Below are 15,635 nucleotides of genomic sequence, written 5' to 3' on the forward strand. Positions count from 1 at the left end.
CATTCGCGAAGGACGCTTCGGTCGATGCTCCGAGCGCGGCGAACGGGGCTACGACCGAGGAGGAGGACGTGGTGGCGGACGCTGGGACGACCATGGCCCGCACCAGGAGTGGCGCGACCGGCCTCGTGAGGACAGCTGGCAAGATCAGCCTCGTGAGGACGCCTGGAGGGATCAGCCTCGCGAGGACACCTGGAGGGATCAGCCTCATGAGGATCGTCCTCAAGGCAACGCTGGACTCCCTCCACTGCCGCCACCGCCAAGAAGGAATGACGAACACCACCAAGACCTGGGGGCTGGGGGCTTCCAGGAACCGCGTGCTATCGCCTGCATCTTGGGCGGAGCCCAGGCCCCAGCGTCGCAGCGTATCTTCAAGCAGTTTGCTCGTGAAGTGAATGCAGTCCTCCCCAAGCTCGAGGCCACACGCCCGCTCAGATGGTCCCAGTGCCCCATCACGTTCAACTCGGCAGATCAGCTCAAGTGCGCAGCTACCACCGGCGCCCTCCCGATGCTTTGCTCCCCAGTCATCAGCAACGTGCAAGTTACCAAGACCCTCATCGACGGCGGCGCAGGGCTCAATATCCTGTCCGTTGACCCATTCGACAACCTCCAAGTGCCATATGACCAGCTTCAGCCTACCAAGCCTTTCTCAGGAGTGACCGACGATTCCACCACACCGATAGGGCAGGTCCGCCTCCCTGTCACCTTCGGAGAACGCAAGAACTACCGCACCGAGCTCATCGACTTCGACATCGCGCACATCCGTCTGCCGTACAATGCCATCCTCGGGTATCCAGCCCTAGCCAAGTTCATGGTGGTGACCCATCATGGCTACAATGTCCTCAAGACACCGGGAAGCGGGGGGATCATCACAGTCCCATGCGAAGAAAGAGATGCGGTGTACTCCCTCGAGCGTGCCTTCCAAGCTGCAGCAATCGACGACCCCGACAGCAAGGGCGAGAGCCCTCCTAAGGTCATCCCCAAGAAGAAGAAGCAGCTGCGCCGAGCAGGACCTCAGGAGGGTGGCGTCACAGCCGGAGCCTCGTCAGGACCAGCGCCCGCTCTAGGGGCGCCTCCCTCCATCGCATAGGAAGGCGCGCCTGGTGCCCTTCTCGGGTAGGGCTCGGGGGCTTTCTTCTGGAAGGCCTCAGACCTTGCCCACATCGTGAGGGAGGCGCTTGGTCACCACTTGGAGGCGTGCTTCGCGGCACGTTTCCATCAGGAGGGCACAGGGCAAGGATCGCCCACCGTTCAGGAGTTCATCACCAAGACCACCCAGGAATTGCAAGAGGCAAGGGCCATGCGCGGCGACCACCGCTCACGAGGAGCAGCTTCCCATGCAGGAGAGGATGCCGGGCCGCGCGTCTGCATCGACGTTCCAGGGCTCAACAGGGCCGCTTCTCAGGAGCTTTCCTGGCCTTGGCGCGTGGGACGCTGCGAGGGCCCACCGTATAGCTACGTTTGCATGCCCTTTGGCGTGCCGAGCATGTCGTCCCCCTACCAGCGCAACTTGCGGCGCATCCTAGCGGCTCAGGAGGACAGGCACCACGCCGTCCTGGCAGATATGGAGACGATCCTCAAGGAACCTCCTGAGCCCCCGGAGCCTCCTGAGGCTCAGGGCCCCGGTGGCTCGTGAGGAGCCATCCTTTCGCCGCGCACCTCCAGCTGCCCAACTCTCCTTCGTCAATAGAACCAGGTGACATTTTCCAAGTTCATTTAGCTGGGAGCGCCCCTCGGGCTGCATCATTCCCAGGCCGCGTGGGTCCGTCCCTGTGGCATGTATCCCTTTTTTATGTCTTTAGCTTGCCTTGTTGGGAGCGCCCCTCGGGCTGCATCACCCCCAAGCCGCTCGGGCCTGACCCAGTGGAATGTATCTCCCTCGCATTTACTTAAGCCTGCTGCTTTCATGTTTAACCTACCTACGATTACTACTTGCTCGATCGCCACCCATCATGGGGACCGCGCGCCGGCCGTCTTTCTTCAGGACCCTTCGCGTGAGTAAGTTGAGCACGACGCCTGTGCTCGGGTCCGTCCCTGCAGCATCAATAAATCCAACGGCTGAGCTCTGTATGGCGGGCTGGCCCCATTTACGTCACCTCCTGGGGCCGTCGGTGCTTGGCTTTCTCACGCGATAACCTCAGGAGATTCGTTCGGTGCAGGTTGTCTGACCACCTCGCAGGACCAGCACAGTGAACAAGAACAAAGACCAGGCGCAACCCGCCTTGAGGTAGGGCCTCGTGAGTCCCGCGCTGGCTCACGAGTGCCCAGATACACCTCATCTAGCCCTGCCGTGCAAGCCACATGTCAGGGAGGGGCTGTAAATGCCCCGGGGGCTCTCCGTAGAGGGAGCCCCCCTCCCATGCACAAGTGGAAGCACCATGCTCCGCGTTGGCCGTCGACACTGCCGAGGAGCGGCTATGCCCGTGCACAAGCGGAAGCACTATGCTCCGCGCTGGTGATAAACAACTGAGGGCGGCTTCACGGTCGTACCAACCTCAGGGAGCCCCAGAGCTCAGCGTCCGGCCTCACCACAACGCCTCCCCTCGGGAGAGCCGCGCGAGGGGGCTGGGCACGGGGGCTGCACACGGGTCACGCCCAAGCGTACGCCACCCAACCAGGTCTCCCGGACCTGGTCGTCGCACGCCCCTCCCGAGCCGAGCGTCGGCAAGGGCAAAGGTATAGAGATCGTTTGCACGTCAAGGGGGACTCCTGAGCATCGCGACTCAGGAGCCTAACTAGTCACGTAGTCCTCACTCCTTGGTCCGTCCTGGTCTCCGGTCGGCCCAATGGCAGTTGAGGTATGCGCGGGGCCGGGCTCTACCGACGTAGAACGTCAACCTATCCTCACGTATCCTCCCTATAAGCTGTTTGCGCGTCAAGGGGGACTCCTGAGCATCGCGACTCAGGAGCCTAACTGGTCACGTAGCCCTCACTCCTTAGTCCGTCCTGGTCTCCGGTCGGCCCAATGGCGGTTGAGGTATGCGCGGGGTCGGGCTCTGCCGACGCAGAACACAAAGCAAATAGGAAGAAAATCGCAAAATCTCGAAGCAAATATTACAAGACATATTGTCCTCACAATATCAAATGAAAGTTTAACGCCTCCACGAGGCTTGATGCATATTGCAGGAATGGAATAGGAAAGCAGCCGCAGGTCACCCCTGGACACCGCCATCGCCTGCAGAAGGTGCTCCTCCCTTGTCAGCGCCGTCTTCACCTGCACCGCCAGCCATAGGATCGGCGGCATCTCCGGTCGAGGGCGCGAGGACGAAGCCGCGGAACTTCTTCAGAAGGGCCTCCACCTGACCTTTCACGGCTGCGGCGGCGGCCGCACAATGTTCATCAGCTACAGGCTCCAGCAGCTCGTTGAGGCGAGCATTGGGGTCGCAAAGGTACAGATGGCTGAAGACACGCGTCAGTGCAGCTGAAGAAAGGACGCGACCCTCTGCGTCATCCATGGGACCGATGCCCTCCATGACTTCCTCAAGCGCCTTGACCAAGTGGGGAAGCAGCTGAGCAGGGCCATCCTCCTCGGTGGTCAGCGACTTTCAAGGCCCTTCTCGTACAGTGACTTCAGCGCCACGCTGGACCTCTTCTCAAGGACCGAAAAAGGGGATCTGGAGCAAGGCGAGGAAGAAGCAATGAAGGTAAGCACTGTCTGCGCCAGCCTTTTTGTCAAGTCAGGCAGTTGCCGAGGCAGCATGGGGAAGCGGAGACGACCACGTCCAATCAACCGCCATGCGTCGACCGAGGCCGTAGACTTTTGGGGCCCGCGACGCTCCGCGCTTGACCTTTGGCTTCGCCTCGAAGCCAAGCCCGAGCGCGCCTTGGGCCCGGGGGCTACTGTCGGCGTTCTGGGAACGGGGGTCCTCAGACTTGCCTGCCTGCGGCCCACGGCGTGGCTCTGCTAGCGGGCCTGTACGGTCCATCTTCATCAACAAGGCATTCAAAACCCTCGCGAGGGGCCAAGCCTCGCGAGGCGAACGACACAAGACCTCCTCAGGAGCGGCCTCGCCAGGCAGGCTCACGAGGGACGGAGAGATCAAGGCAAGGCAAACCTCACGAGGCTCTCGTGATGTGAGCCATGACGATCGACACCAGGCGGGCGCCAGACGGGCGCCAGCGCGCGCAGCGTCCTTGTTTCCTCTTTGGTGCTAAGGAGGCAGGCGCAGGCGCGGAGTACCGAGGCATCAAGCAAAGGTTTCCACATCGGTGCAACGAGACCAGGACCCGAAGGACGGCAAGACGGAGGTCACCATGGAGCCCAAGACAGCGTCACCACCAGAGCCTTTTGCAGGCGAAGACCGCTTTTGTCAGGATAAGCTGTACTAGCTGTCCCCTTTCAAATTGGCCGTTGTTGGCTCCCTTCCCGCTCAATATTTGGGGAGAGGACTAGGGCCTATATAAGTAGAACTAGCCACAACAGTAGGGGAAAAGCTAACTTGATCTGATCCTTAGCCAATCCCTACCCACACACCGAGCACAAGAACACCTCGCCCTCAGGAGGCTGTTCTTCCCCTTGTACTTTTCATCATCAGCCCAAGAGGCAATCTACCACACCACAATGGAGTAGGGTATTACACCACAACGGTGGCCCAAACCAGTATAAATCTTGTGTCTTTGTGTTGCGAGTTCGTCGAGTTCGTCCGCGAGATCTCAGAGAGCTAGGGCGTGGATCGGTAGGGAGGAGATCTTCGCGCGCACCCGAGTGTTCGAACCTTAAGGGTTTTGCCGGAACCCGTGATCCGACAGAATTGCTCACTCCCGGTGGGGAGCATCATGGAATTGCCGATGGAGAAGGGTTGGTGATGATGAAGAACGAAGATCCCCCTCTCCAGAGCCCCAAACGGACTCTAGATCTAGCCTCCCAATGAAGAGCAGGAGGTGACGGCGGCTCCGTCTCGTGGATTGTGATAATTCTTTCTCCCTGATTTTTTTCTGGAATAATGTGATTTTATAGCGTCGATTTCAGGGCCTGTGGGGCCACCAGGTGGGGACAATCCACCTGGGCGTGCCAGGAGAGGGGGGCGTGCCCTGGTGGGTTGTGCCCACCCAGGTGCCCCTGTCCGGTAGGTGTTGGCTCCAGAAATTCTTATTTATTATACACAAATTCCTCGCAAAGTTTCGTTCCATTCCGATAACTTTTATTTCTGCACAGAAACAACACCATGGTAGTTCTGCTGAAAACAGCGTCTGTCCGGGGTTAGTTTCATTCAAATCATGCAAATTAGAGTCCAAAACAAGAGGAGGAGCATTAGGAAAAGTAGATATGTTGCAGACGTAACATGCCCCATCTCGCCCCTGCATCCCGCTCACCGTTGCGGCAACTGCTCCTGGTGATCTTGCACCCCGCACCGCTCTCTGCCGCGCGGGCCACCGCTTGCCAGCCCCACCGTGCGCTCCGGCTCACCCCAAACTCCTATGGCTCCTTGTGATGTCCCGTCCACATCCGTTGTTGTGTAGCTCGCCCTTGCGCCCCCTGCCCCCGTCGGCCACCGCAGCCCCCCGCTGCCTCCATTGCCGCGTCCGGCCGCTTCTGCTCGGCCGCGCCTGAGCCCCACCCCGCGGCCGCTTGCCCTCGCCCGCGCCACTGATACGTCCATTTTGCATCATGTTTACTTACTGTTATTTATAATGTTCTTATGCATAATAATGCTTTTTGGAGTAATTCTAATGTCTTTTCTCTCATAATGTTCTTATGCATAATAATGCTTTTTGGAGTAATTCTAATGTCTTTTCTCTCATAATATGCAAGGTTCACACAAAGAGGGAGAATTCCGACAGCTGGAAATCTGGACCTGAAAAAGCTACGTCAGGCTACCTATTCTGCACAACTCCAACTAAGCTGAAACTTCACGAGGAATTTTTATGGAATAAATAAGAATTATTGGACCGAATAACTAGCAGAGGGGGCCCACCAGGTGGGCACAACCCACCTGGGCGCGCCAGGGAGCCCAAGCGCGCCCTGGTGGGTTGTGCCCTCCTCGGCCCACCTCCGGTGCCCATCTTCTAGTATATAGGTCATTTTGATCTAGAAAAAATAAGGGGAGGATTTTCGGGACGGAGCGCCGCCGTCTCGAGACAGAACTTGGGCAGGAGCACTTTTGCCCTCCGGCGGAGCGATTCCGCCGGGGGAACTTCCCTCCTGGAGGGGGAAATCATCATAATCATCATCACCTACAACCCTCTCATCTTGGGGAGGCCAATCTTCATCAATATCTTCACCAGCACCATCTCCTCTCAAACCCTAGTTCATCTCTTGTGTTCAATCTTTGTACCGGAACCTCAGATTGGTACTTGTGGGTGACTAGTAGTATTGATTACATCTTGTAGTTGATCACTATATGGTTTATTAGATGGAAGATTATATGTTCAGATCCATTATTCTATTTAATACCCCTCTGATCATGAACATGTTTATCACTTGTGAGTAGTTACTTTTGTTCTTCAGGTCACGGGAGAAATCATGTTGCAAGTAATCATGTGAACTTGATATGTGTTTGATATTTTGATAATATGTATGTTGTAATTCCCTTAGTGGTGTCATGTGAATGTCGAATACATGACACTTCACCATATTTGGGCCTAAGGGAATGCATTGTGGAGTAGTTATTAGATTATGGGTTGCTAGAGTGACAGAAGCTTAAACCCTAGTTTGTGCGCTACTTCGTAAGGGACCTATTTGGATCCAAAAGTTTAATGCTATGGTTAGGTTCTATCTTAATACTTTTCTCATAGTTGCGTATGCTTGCGAGGGGGTTAATCATAAGTAGGAGGTTTGTTCAAGTAAGAATAGCACCTAAGCATCGATCCACCCACATATCAAATTATCAAAGTAGTGAACACAAATCAAGCCAACATGGTGAAAGTGACTAGAATAAATTCCCGTGTGCCCTCAAGAACACTTGTCATATTATAAGAAACCATTTTGGCCTGTCCTTTGACACAAAAGGATTGGGCTATCTTGCTGCATATTATTTGTCGTTACCGTTACGTGCTCGTTACAAATTATCCTGCTACCAAATTATTTGTTACTTACAATTTCAGCGCTTGCAGACATTACCTTGCTGAAAACCACTTGTCATTTCCTTCTGCTCCTCATTGGGTTCGACACTCTTACTTATCGAAAGGACTACGATTGATCCCCTATACTTGTGGGTCATCAGCTCCTCATTAGGTATCCGCCTGGCTGCGCCTCTGCCCCCTGCCCGCACTCACCCCCTGCGCGTGGCTGCAGCCCCTTGCGCCCCCGCGCCGACGCCTGGCCGCACTGATGGATATATGCCCTAGAGGCAATAATAAAATGGTTATTATTATATTTCCTTAATCATGATAAAGGTTTATTATTCATGCTAGAATTGTATTGACCGGAAACTTAAATGCATGTGTGGATACATAAACAAATATCGTGTCCCTAGTGAGCCTCTACTAGACTAGCTCGTTGATCAAAGATGGTTGAGGTTTCCTAAACATAGACATGAGTTTTCATTTGATAACGGGATCACATCATTAGGAGAAAGATGTGATGGACAAGTGCCATCCGTTAGCTTACCATATGATCATTAAGTTTATTGCTACTGCTTTCTTAATGTCAAATAAATGTTTCTTCGACCATGAGATCATGCAACTCCCGGATACCGGAGGAATACCTTGTGTACTTTCAAACATCACAACGTAACTGGGTGATCATAAAAATGCTCTACAGGTATCTCCGAAGGTGTCTGTTGAGTTGGCATGAATCGAGATTGGGATTTGTCACTCCGTGTATCGAAGAGGTATCTCTTGGCCCTTTCGGTAATACACATCAAGAAGCTTGCAAGAAAAATGACTAAGGAGTTAGTTACAAGATGATGTATTACAAAACGAGTAAATAGACTTACCGGTAACGAGATTGAACTAGGTATGGAGATACTGACGATCGAAACTCGGGCAAGTAACATACTGACAGACAAAGGGAACTACGTATGTTGTCATAAAGGTTCGACCGATAAAGATCTTCGTAGAATATGTAGGAACCAATATGGGCATCCAGGTCCAGCTATTGGTTATTGATCGGAGAAGCGTCTCGGTCATGTCTACATCATTCTCGAACCCGTAGGGTCCACACGCTTAACATTCGTTGATGATATAGTATTATATGAGTTATGTATGTTGGTGAACGAATGTTGTTCGGAGTCCCGTATGAGATCATGGACATGACGAGGAGCTCCGGAATGGTCCGGAGGTAAAGATTGATATATGGGATGATAGTGTTTGGTCTCTGAAAGGGTTCCCGAATTCACTGGAAGGGGTTTCGAATGTTTCCCGAAATGTTCGGATACGAGAAACACTTTATTTGGGCCAAGGGGTTTGCCCACGAGGTTTTAGGAAGGTGCAAAAGGAGTTTTGCGGAGGCCATGGGCAGACGTGAGGGACCCTGGTGTCTGGGGCTAGACGCCAAGGACCCTAGCGTCTGGTCCTGGAGTCCGAGAAGGACTCTTGGCTTGCGTGCCAAACCGACTTTGAGGAGGTTCTTTCTCCAAGAAACGACCCCAGGGCTCAACATATAAATACAGGGGCAGGGCTAGCACCCGGAACACATCAAGATTCACCAAGCCGTGTGCTGGCAACCCCGTCCCCTCTAGTTTATCCTCCGTCTACTTTCCGTTGTGCTTGGCGAAGCCCTGCGGAGATTGTTCTTCACCACCATCGTCACCACGCTGTCGTGTTGCTGGAACTCCTCTACTACTTCGCCTCTCTTGCTGGATCGAGAAGGCAAGGACGTCATTGAGCTGAACGCGGAGGTGCCGTACCTTCGGTACTTGATCGGGACGGATCGTGAAGGTGTACGACTACATCAACCGCATTGATAAACGCTTCCGCTTAGCGGTCTTCAAGGGTATGAAGATGCTCACCCCCTCTCGTAGCTATGCATCTCCATGGATAGATCTTGTGTGTGCGTAGAAAATCTTTGTTTTCCATGCAACGTTTCCCGACATGCGCCCTGCTTGCCCCGCTCCGCTACCGCCTGCACGCCGCCCGCCTTAGGCCTCCTCTCCGCGCGGCGGCACTCTGCAACTGCCGCTCCCCGCTACCCCGCGCCACAGGGTCCGCGCCCCCACCGGCCGACCCTACGCTCGTTGTCGCCCTGCCGCCTCCGCTCGCCCCTGTGGCCGCGCCCCGTCGTGGCCTCGCCACTGCCGCCTCCGGCGACCGGCCATGCCGCCGCTTCGCTCCCCCCACTGCTCCGTCCATTGGCTCCCCCGTCGCCAGCGACCTCGCCCCGCACCCGGGCATAGGGCCCCTCGGGCATGGGCGCCCACGCCCAATAACCCGCCCCGGTTGTACCCTGTGCCACTGCCATCTGGGGCCCACGCCCCAGAGAAATTAAAAAGAAAAAATTAAAGATTAAAAATTAATAAATTAGTTAGTTAGTTAATTAATTAATTAAAAAGTTAATTAACTCAATTAACTAGCTATTTAATCCGTAATTAGTTAAATGAGTCAATGATAGGGGGCCCACCCCCTGTTGACCAGTCAACGTTGACTGGTCAACTGGGACCCCTGGACCCACTGTCAGCCTCATAGGTACACTGTTGGGTACATTTCTGGGTACCCCTAGCAATTTAGTCATTTATTTCGAATTAAATTAAATTGTAGAATATCAATGAAACTTTAGAAATTCGTAGAAAATAATCCGTAGCTCGGATGAAAAAGTTTTATAAACGAAAATTGCTCAGAAAAATATGACGAATCAGAATACATGATAACCCACAAGTGTAGGGGATCGTTTGTAGACTTCTTCGATAAATAAGAGTTTCGAACCCAACGGGGAGCTAAAGGTAGAAAAAATATTCCCTCAAGTTCTATCAACCACCGATACAACTGTATGCACACTTGACGTTTGCTTTACCAGAAACAAGTATGAAACTATTTGGCAGGAATAAAACTACGAGTACTTTGCGAGAATAAAACTATGGATAAATTGCAAGGTAATAAAAGGGGATAGCTTTTGTAAACAAGAAAGTCATTTGTCCCTAGGTAAACGATAACAAGTACCGGTAATCATTCTTGCAATTCTATTATGAGGGAGAGGCATGAGCTAACATACTTTCTCTACTTGGATCATATGCACTTATGATTGGAACTCTAGTAAGCATCCACAACTACTAAAGATATTAAGGTCGTGAAACCCAACCATAGCATTAAGTATCAAGTCCTCTTTATCCCATACGCAACAATCCACCTACTCGGTTTTAAGCTTCTGTCACTCTCGCAACCCACCATAAGCGAATCATGAACATATTGCAACACCCTACAGTGGGGGCCCCTCACGTTTGCGCGAGACGAAGGGCACCGTAGGACAGCACCATAAATAAAATATACAATCATACCAACCAAGATCACGATTAACCAACAGGACAAAACGGATCTACTCAAACATCATAGGATAACCATAGATCATTGGGAAATAATATATGGACCTGAGCACCATGTTTAAGTAGAGATTACAGCGGGGAGAAGAGATGTTACACCGCTGCATAGAGGGGGAGAGAGTTGGTGTTGACGGTAGCAAGATTGTTGATGTAGATCACCTTCACGATCCTTGCCCCGGCGGCACTCCGGCGCCACCGGGAGACACGGGGAGAGAGCCCTCCTCCTTCTTCTTCTTCCTTGGCCTCCTCCTAGATGGGAGGAGAGTTACCCCTCTGGTCCATGGCCTCCATAGTGGCGGAGGGGTAGGAGCCCCTCCGAGATTGGATCTCCCTCTTTGTTCTCTTCTGTTTCTCGTTCCCCGGATATGGCCGAAAACCATTTCTTATATTCCCGGAGATCCGTAACTCCGATTGTGCTGAGATTTTAACACGATATTTTTCCGGATATAAGCTTCCTTGCGCCCGAAGTAGAGCTCCAACCGACGTACGAGGTGAGCACAACCCACCACCACGCGCTTGGCCCCTGGGGTGCGCCCTGGTGTCTTGTGGGCACTGTGGGCCCTCGTTTGCGATGATTCCAACTCCCAAAAATCACATATATTCCAAAATAATTCTTTGTAAAATTTTATTGCATTTGCACTTTGTTTGATATGTATTTTCTGCGAAACAAAAAACATGCAACATAGAGGAACTGGCACTGGGCAATGGATCAATAGTTTAGTCCAAATAAATCATATAAAATGTTGCCAAAAGTATGTGAAAGTTGTATAATATTGGCATGAAACAATCAAAAATTATAGATACGACGGAGACGTATCAGCATCCCCAAGCTTAATTCCTGCTCGTCCTCGAGTAGGTAAATGATAAAAAAGATAATTTTTTGATGTGGAATGCTACCTGGCATAAACTTGATCATATATCTAATCATGGCATGAATATTAAGACACAAGAGATTCAAAGCAATAGTCTATAATTTGACATAAAGCCATCAATACTCGGGCATCCCAACAAACAATCGTGTCTTTCAAAATATCAACACTAAAGAAAGTTATCCCTACAAAATCATATGGTCTTCTCATGCTCTGCCTTCTTAACACAAAGTATTTATCATGCACAACCCCGATGACAAGCCGAGCAATTGGTTCATACTTTTTAACACGCTTCAGTTTTTTCAACCCTCACGCAATACATGAGCGCGAGCCATGGATATAGAACTACGGGTGGAATAGAGTATGATGATAGAGGTAAATATAGAGAAGACAAAAAAGTAAGAAAGTCTCACACCGACGCGGCTAACCAACGGGCTACGGAGATGCCCATCAATTGATATCAATGCGAGGAGTAGGGATTGCCATGCAACGAATGCACTAAGAGCTATAAGTGTATGAAAGCTCAATATGAAAACTAAGTGGGTGTGCATCTAATCCTATAATGAAAATTCCCACTAGTATATGAAAGTGACAACAGAGGAGACTCTCCATATGAAAAACATGGTGCTACTTTGAAGAACAAGTGTGGAACTAGCATGCCCTTTCTCTCTTTATTTCTTTTTTTCTTTTCTTTTCCTTTTTTCTTTTTCTTTTTTATTTTTTTATATTTCTCTCTCTCTCATTGTCCGGAGTCTCATCCCGACTTGTGGGGGAATCATAGTCTCCATCATCCTTTCCGCACTGGGGCAATGCTCTAAAAATTAATAATGATGATCATCACAATTCTATTTACTTACAACTCAATATTACAACTCGATACCTATAACAGAATATGACTATATGAACGCCTCTGGCAATACCAGGATGTGCAATGATCTAGCGTAACATGCATAAAAAATGATGAACGGTGGCTGAGCCACAAATACCACGTCAGCTATATGATCATGCAAAGCAATATGACAATGAATGCTCAAGTCATCAAAACAGAAGCAGAGTTGCATGGCAATATATCTCGGAATGGCTATGGAAAGGCCATAATAGGTAGGTATGGTGGCTATTTTGAGGAAGATATAATAAGGCTTATGTGTGATAGAGCGTATCATATCACGGGGTTTGGATGCACCTGCGAAGTTTGCACCGACTCTCGAGGTGAGAAAAGACAATGCACGGTACCGTAGAGGCTAGCAAATTGCGAAAAGGTAAGCGTGTGTATAATCCATGGACTCACATTAGTCATAAATAACTCATATACTTAGAGCAAAAGTTCATTAGCCCTCGAAGAAAAGTACTACTACGCTTGCTCCTAGGGGGATAGATTGGTAGGAAAAGATCATCGCCCGTCCCTGACCGCCACTGATAAGGAAGACAATAAATAATAAATCATGCTCCAACTTCATAGCATAATGAGAGACTATATGTGCATGCTTCAGGAATCACAAACCTTAACACCAATATTCTTACTAACCACAACCATTTACTAGTCCCACATATTCCATGTCTATATCACAAAACGATTGCAAGGAATCAAACATATCATATTCAGTGATCCATAAGTTTTATGTAGGATTTTATGACTAACCATGCAATTGACCAATTCCTGTTGACTCTCTAAATAGATATAAGTGAAGCAAGAGAGTTTAATTCTTTCTACAAAATACTATGCTCTAACAAATATAAGTGAAGCAAAAGAGCATTCTACGGACAACGGTTTTCTATGTGAAGAGAAACAAGCAACCCAAACTCCAAATGATATAAGTGAAGAACATGAAGCATTCTATAAAGCCACACTCAAAAGATATAAGTGAACTGCAATGAGAATTCTATAAATCAACCATGGACTATCTCATACCAGCATGGTGCATAAAAGAAAAGTAAAAACTAAGCGCAAAAGACGCTCCAAGATTTACGCATATCATGTGAACGAAACAAAGACGAAAACATACCGATAATTGTTGAAGAAAGATGGCATGCCTTCCGGGGCATCCCCAAGCTTAGACGCTTGAGTCTCCTTGAATATTTACTTGGGGTGCCTTGGGCATCCCCAAGCTTGAGCTCTTGCCTCTCCTCCTTCTCCTCATATCGAGGCCTCCTCGATCTTTGATCACTTCATCCACACAAAACTCAACAGAAATCTCGGCAAGATCCGTTAGTATAATAAAGCAAATCACTACTCTAACTATTGTTGCAAACCAATTCATATTTTGTTTTTTAATTGTAGCTACTGTAATATAACTTTTCCATGGCTTATACCACCGATAAAAATCGATAGTTTCATCAAAACAAGCAAAACAATGCATCAAAAACAGAATCTGTCTTAAACAGGACAGTCTGTAGCAATCTGAACATCTATCATACTTCTGGTACTCCAAAAATTCTGAAAAATTAGGACCAAATAAAAAATATAGCAAGACTGCGCAAAAAGTTTCAGAAACTTTCGACATTCCAGTAAAAAATGTAAAATCACGCACTACAGCCAAAGTTTCTGTTTTTGCACCGCACATACCAACAAGCAATCTACTCATCCTAAAGGCAAATCTTGGCACATTACTTTTATAATACACTGGAATTGTACAAGGGGATAATTATTTTTGTGAGAATCTTCATGAAAAATTCTACCATTGTTTCCATGAGCATGAACACAAGTGTTCAAGGTCGGCCCTCACTTCTCCAATGCATAACTTCCAATCGCTTCTCTTTGTCGAAAAGTTTTAAGTTCCCCTCTATATTCTTTTGTTTTTAAACAATATAAAAGCACTAAAAAATAAATGACCCTCTAAAACTTCCGGTTTGTCTCCCTGGCAGCGCTTTCTTTAAAGCCATTAAGCTAGGCATAAAGTACTCAAGTAATGAATCCACCCGAATCCAAGGTATATCAAAGCCAATTTTAATTAGCAATGATTTGGCATTTAGTAGAGCACAAAAGCAACATATATCATGAAACGACAAAGTCTAACTCTCTTCCTATGCATCGGCTTGTCATGAAAGAACAATTCATGCACATCAAGTACAGGTCAATGCATAGTATAAGCAATTTCTTGCAAATCCATCGTGTTGGAAACATAAAGAGGCAGAGATGTAGTTCCTCTCTCATAATAATTGCAAGTAGGAGCAGCAAGCACATGCATATTATATTGATCAAAATTATCATGTGCAACGGTAAAAGTCAACCCATCAATATAATCCTTAATAAGAGCAAACTTCTCCGATATAGTGCAGTTTGGAGAATTCAAAAAGATAATAGGACTAGCATGCACTACTGCAGGATGCTGCTAACGCGACACTACGATCAGAGACCGTTCGAGTGAAGGAAATATGCCCTAGAGGCAATAATAAAGTATTATTTATTTCCTTATATCATGATAAATGTTTATTATTCATGCTAGAATTGTATTAACCGGAAACATAATACATGTGTGAATACATAGACAAACAGAGTGTCACTAGTATGCCTCTACTTGACTAGCTCGTTAATCAAAGATGGTTATGTTTCCTAGCCATAGACATGAGTTGTCATTTGATTAACGGGATCACCTCATTAGGAGAATGACGTGATTGACTTGACCCATTCCGTTAGCTTAGCACTCGATCGTTTAGTATGTTGCTATTGCTTTCATCATGACTTATACATGTTCCTATGACTATGAGATTATGCAACTCCCGTTTACCGGAGGAACACTTTGTGTGCTACCAAACGTCACAACATAACTGGGTGATTATAAAGGTGCTCTACAGGTGTCTCCAAAGGTACTTGTTGGGTTGGCGTATTTCGAGATTAGGATTTGTCACTCCGATTGTCGGAGAGGTATCTCTGGGCCCACTCGGTAATGCACATCACTATAAGCCTTGCAAGCATTGTGACTAATGAGTTAGTTGCGGTATGATGTATTACAGAACGAGTAAAGAGACTTGCCGGTAACGAGATTGAACTAGGTATCGAGATACCGACGATCGAATCTCGGGCAAGTAACATACCGATGACAAAGGGAACAACGTATGTTGTTATGCGGTCTGACCGATAAAGATCTTCGTAGAATATGTGGGAACCAATATGAGCATCCAGGTTCCGCTATTGGTTATTGACCGGAGAGGTGTCTCGGTCATGTCTACATAGTTCTCGAACCCGTAGGGTCCGCACGCTTAACGTTACGATGACAGTTATATTATGAGTTTATATGTTTTGATGTACCGAAGGTTGTTCGGAGTCCCGGATGTGATCACGGACATGACGAGGAGTCTTGAAATGGTCGAGACATAAAGATTGATATATTGGACGATTATATTCGGACACCGGAAGTGT

The sequence above is a fragment of the Triticum aestivum genome, chromosome 5D (assembly GCF_018294505.1).
Source record: "Triticum aestivum cultivar Chinese Spring chromosome 5D, IWGSC CS RefSeq v2.1, whole genome shotgun sequence".
NCBI classification, from domain to species: domain Eukaryota; kingdom Viridiplantae; phylum Streptophyta; class Magnoliopsida; order Poales; family Poaceae; genus Triticum; species Triticum aestivum.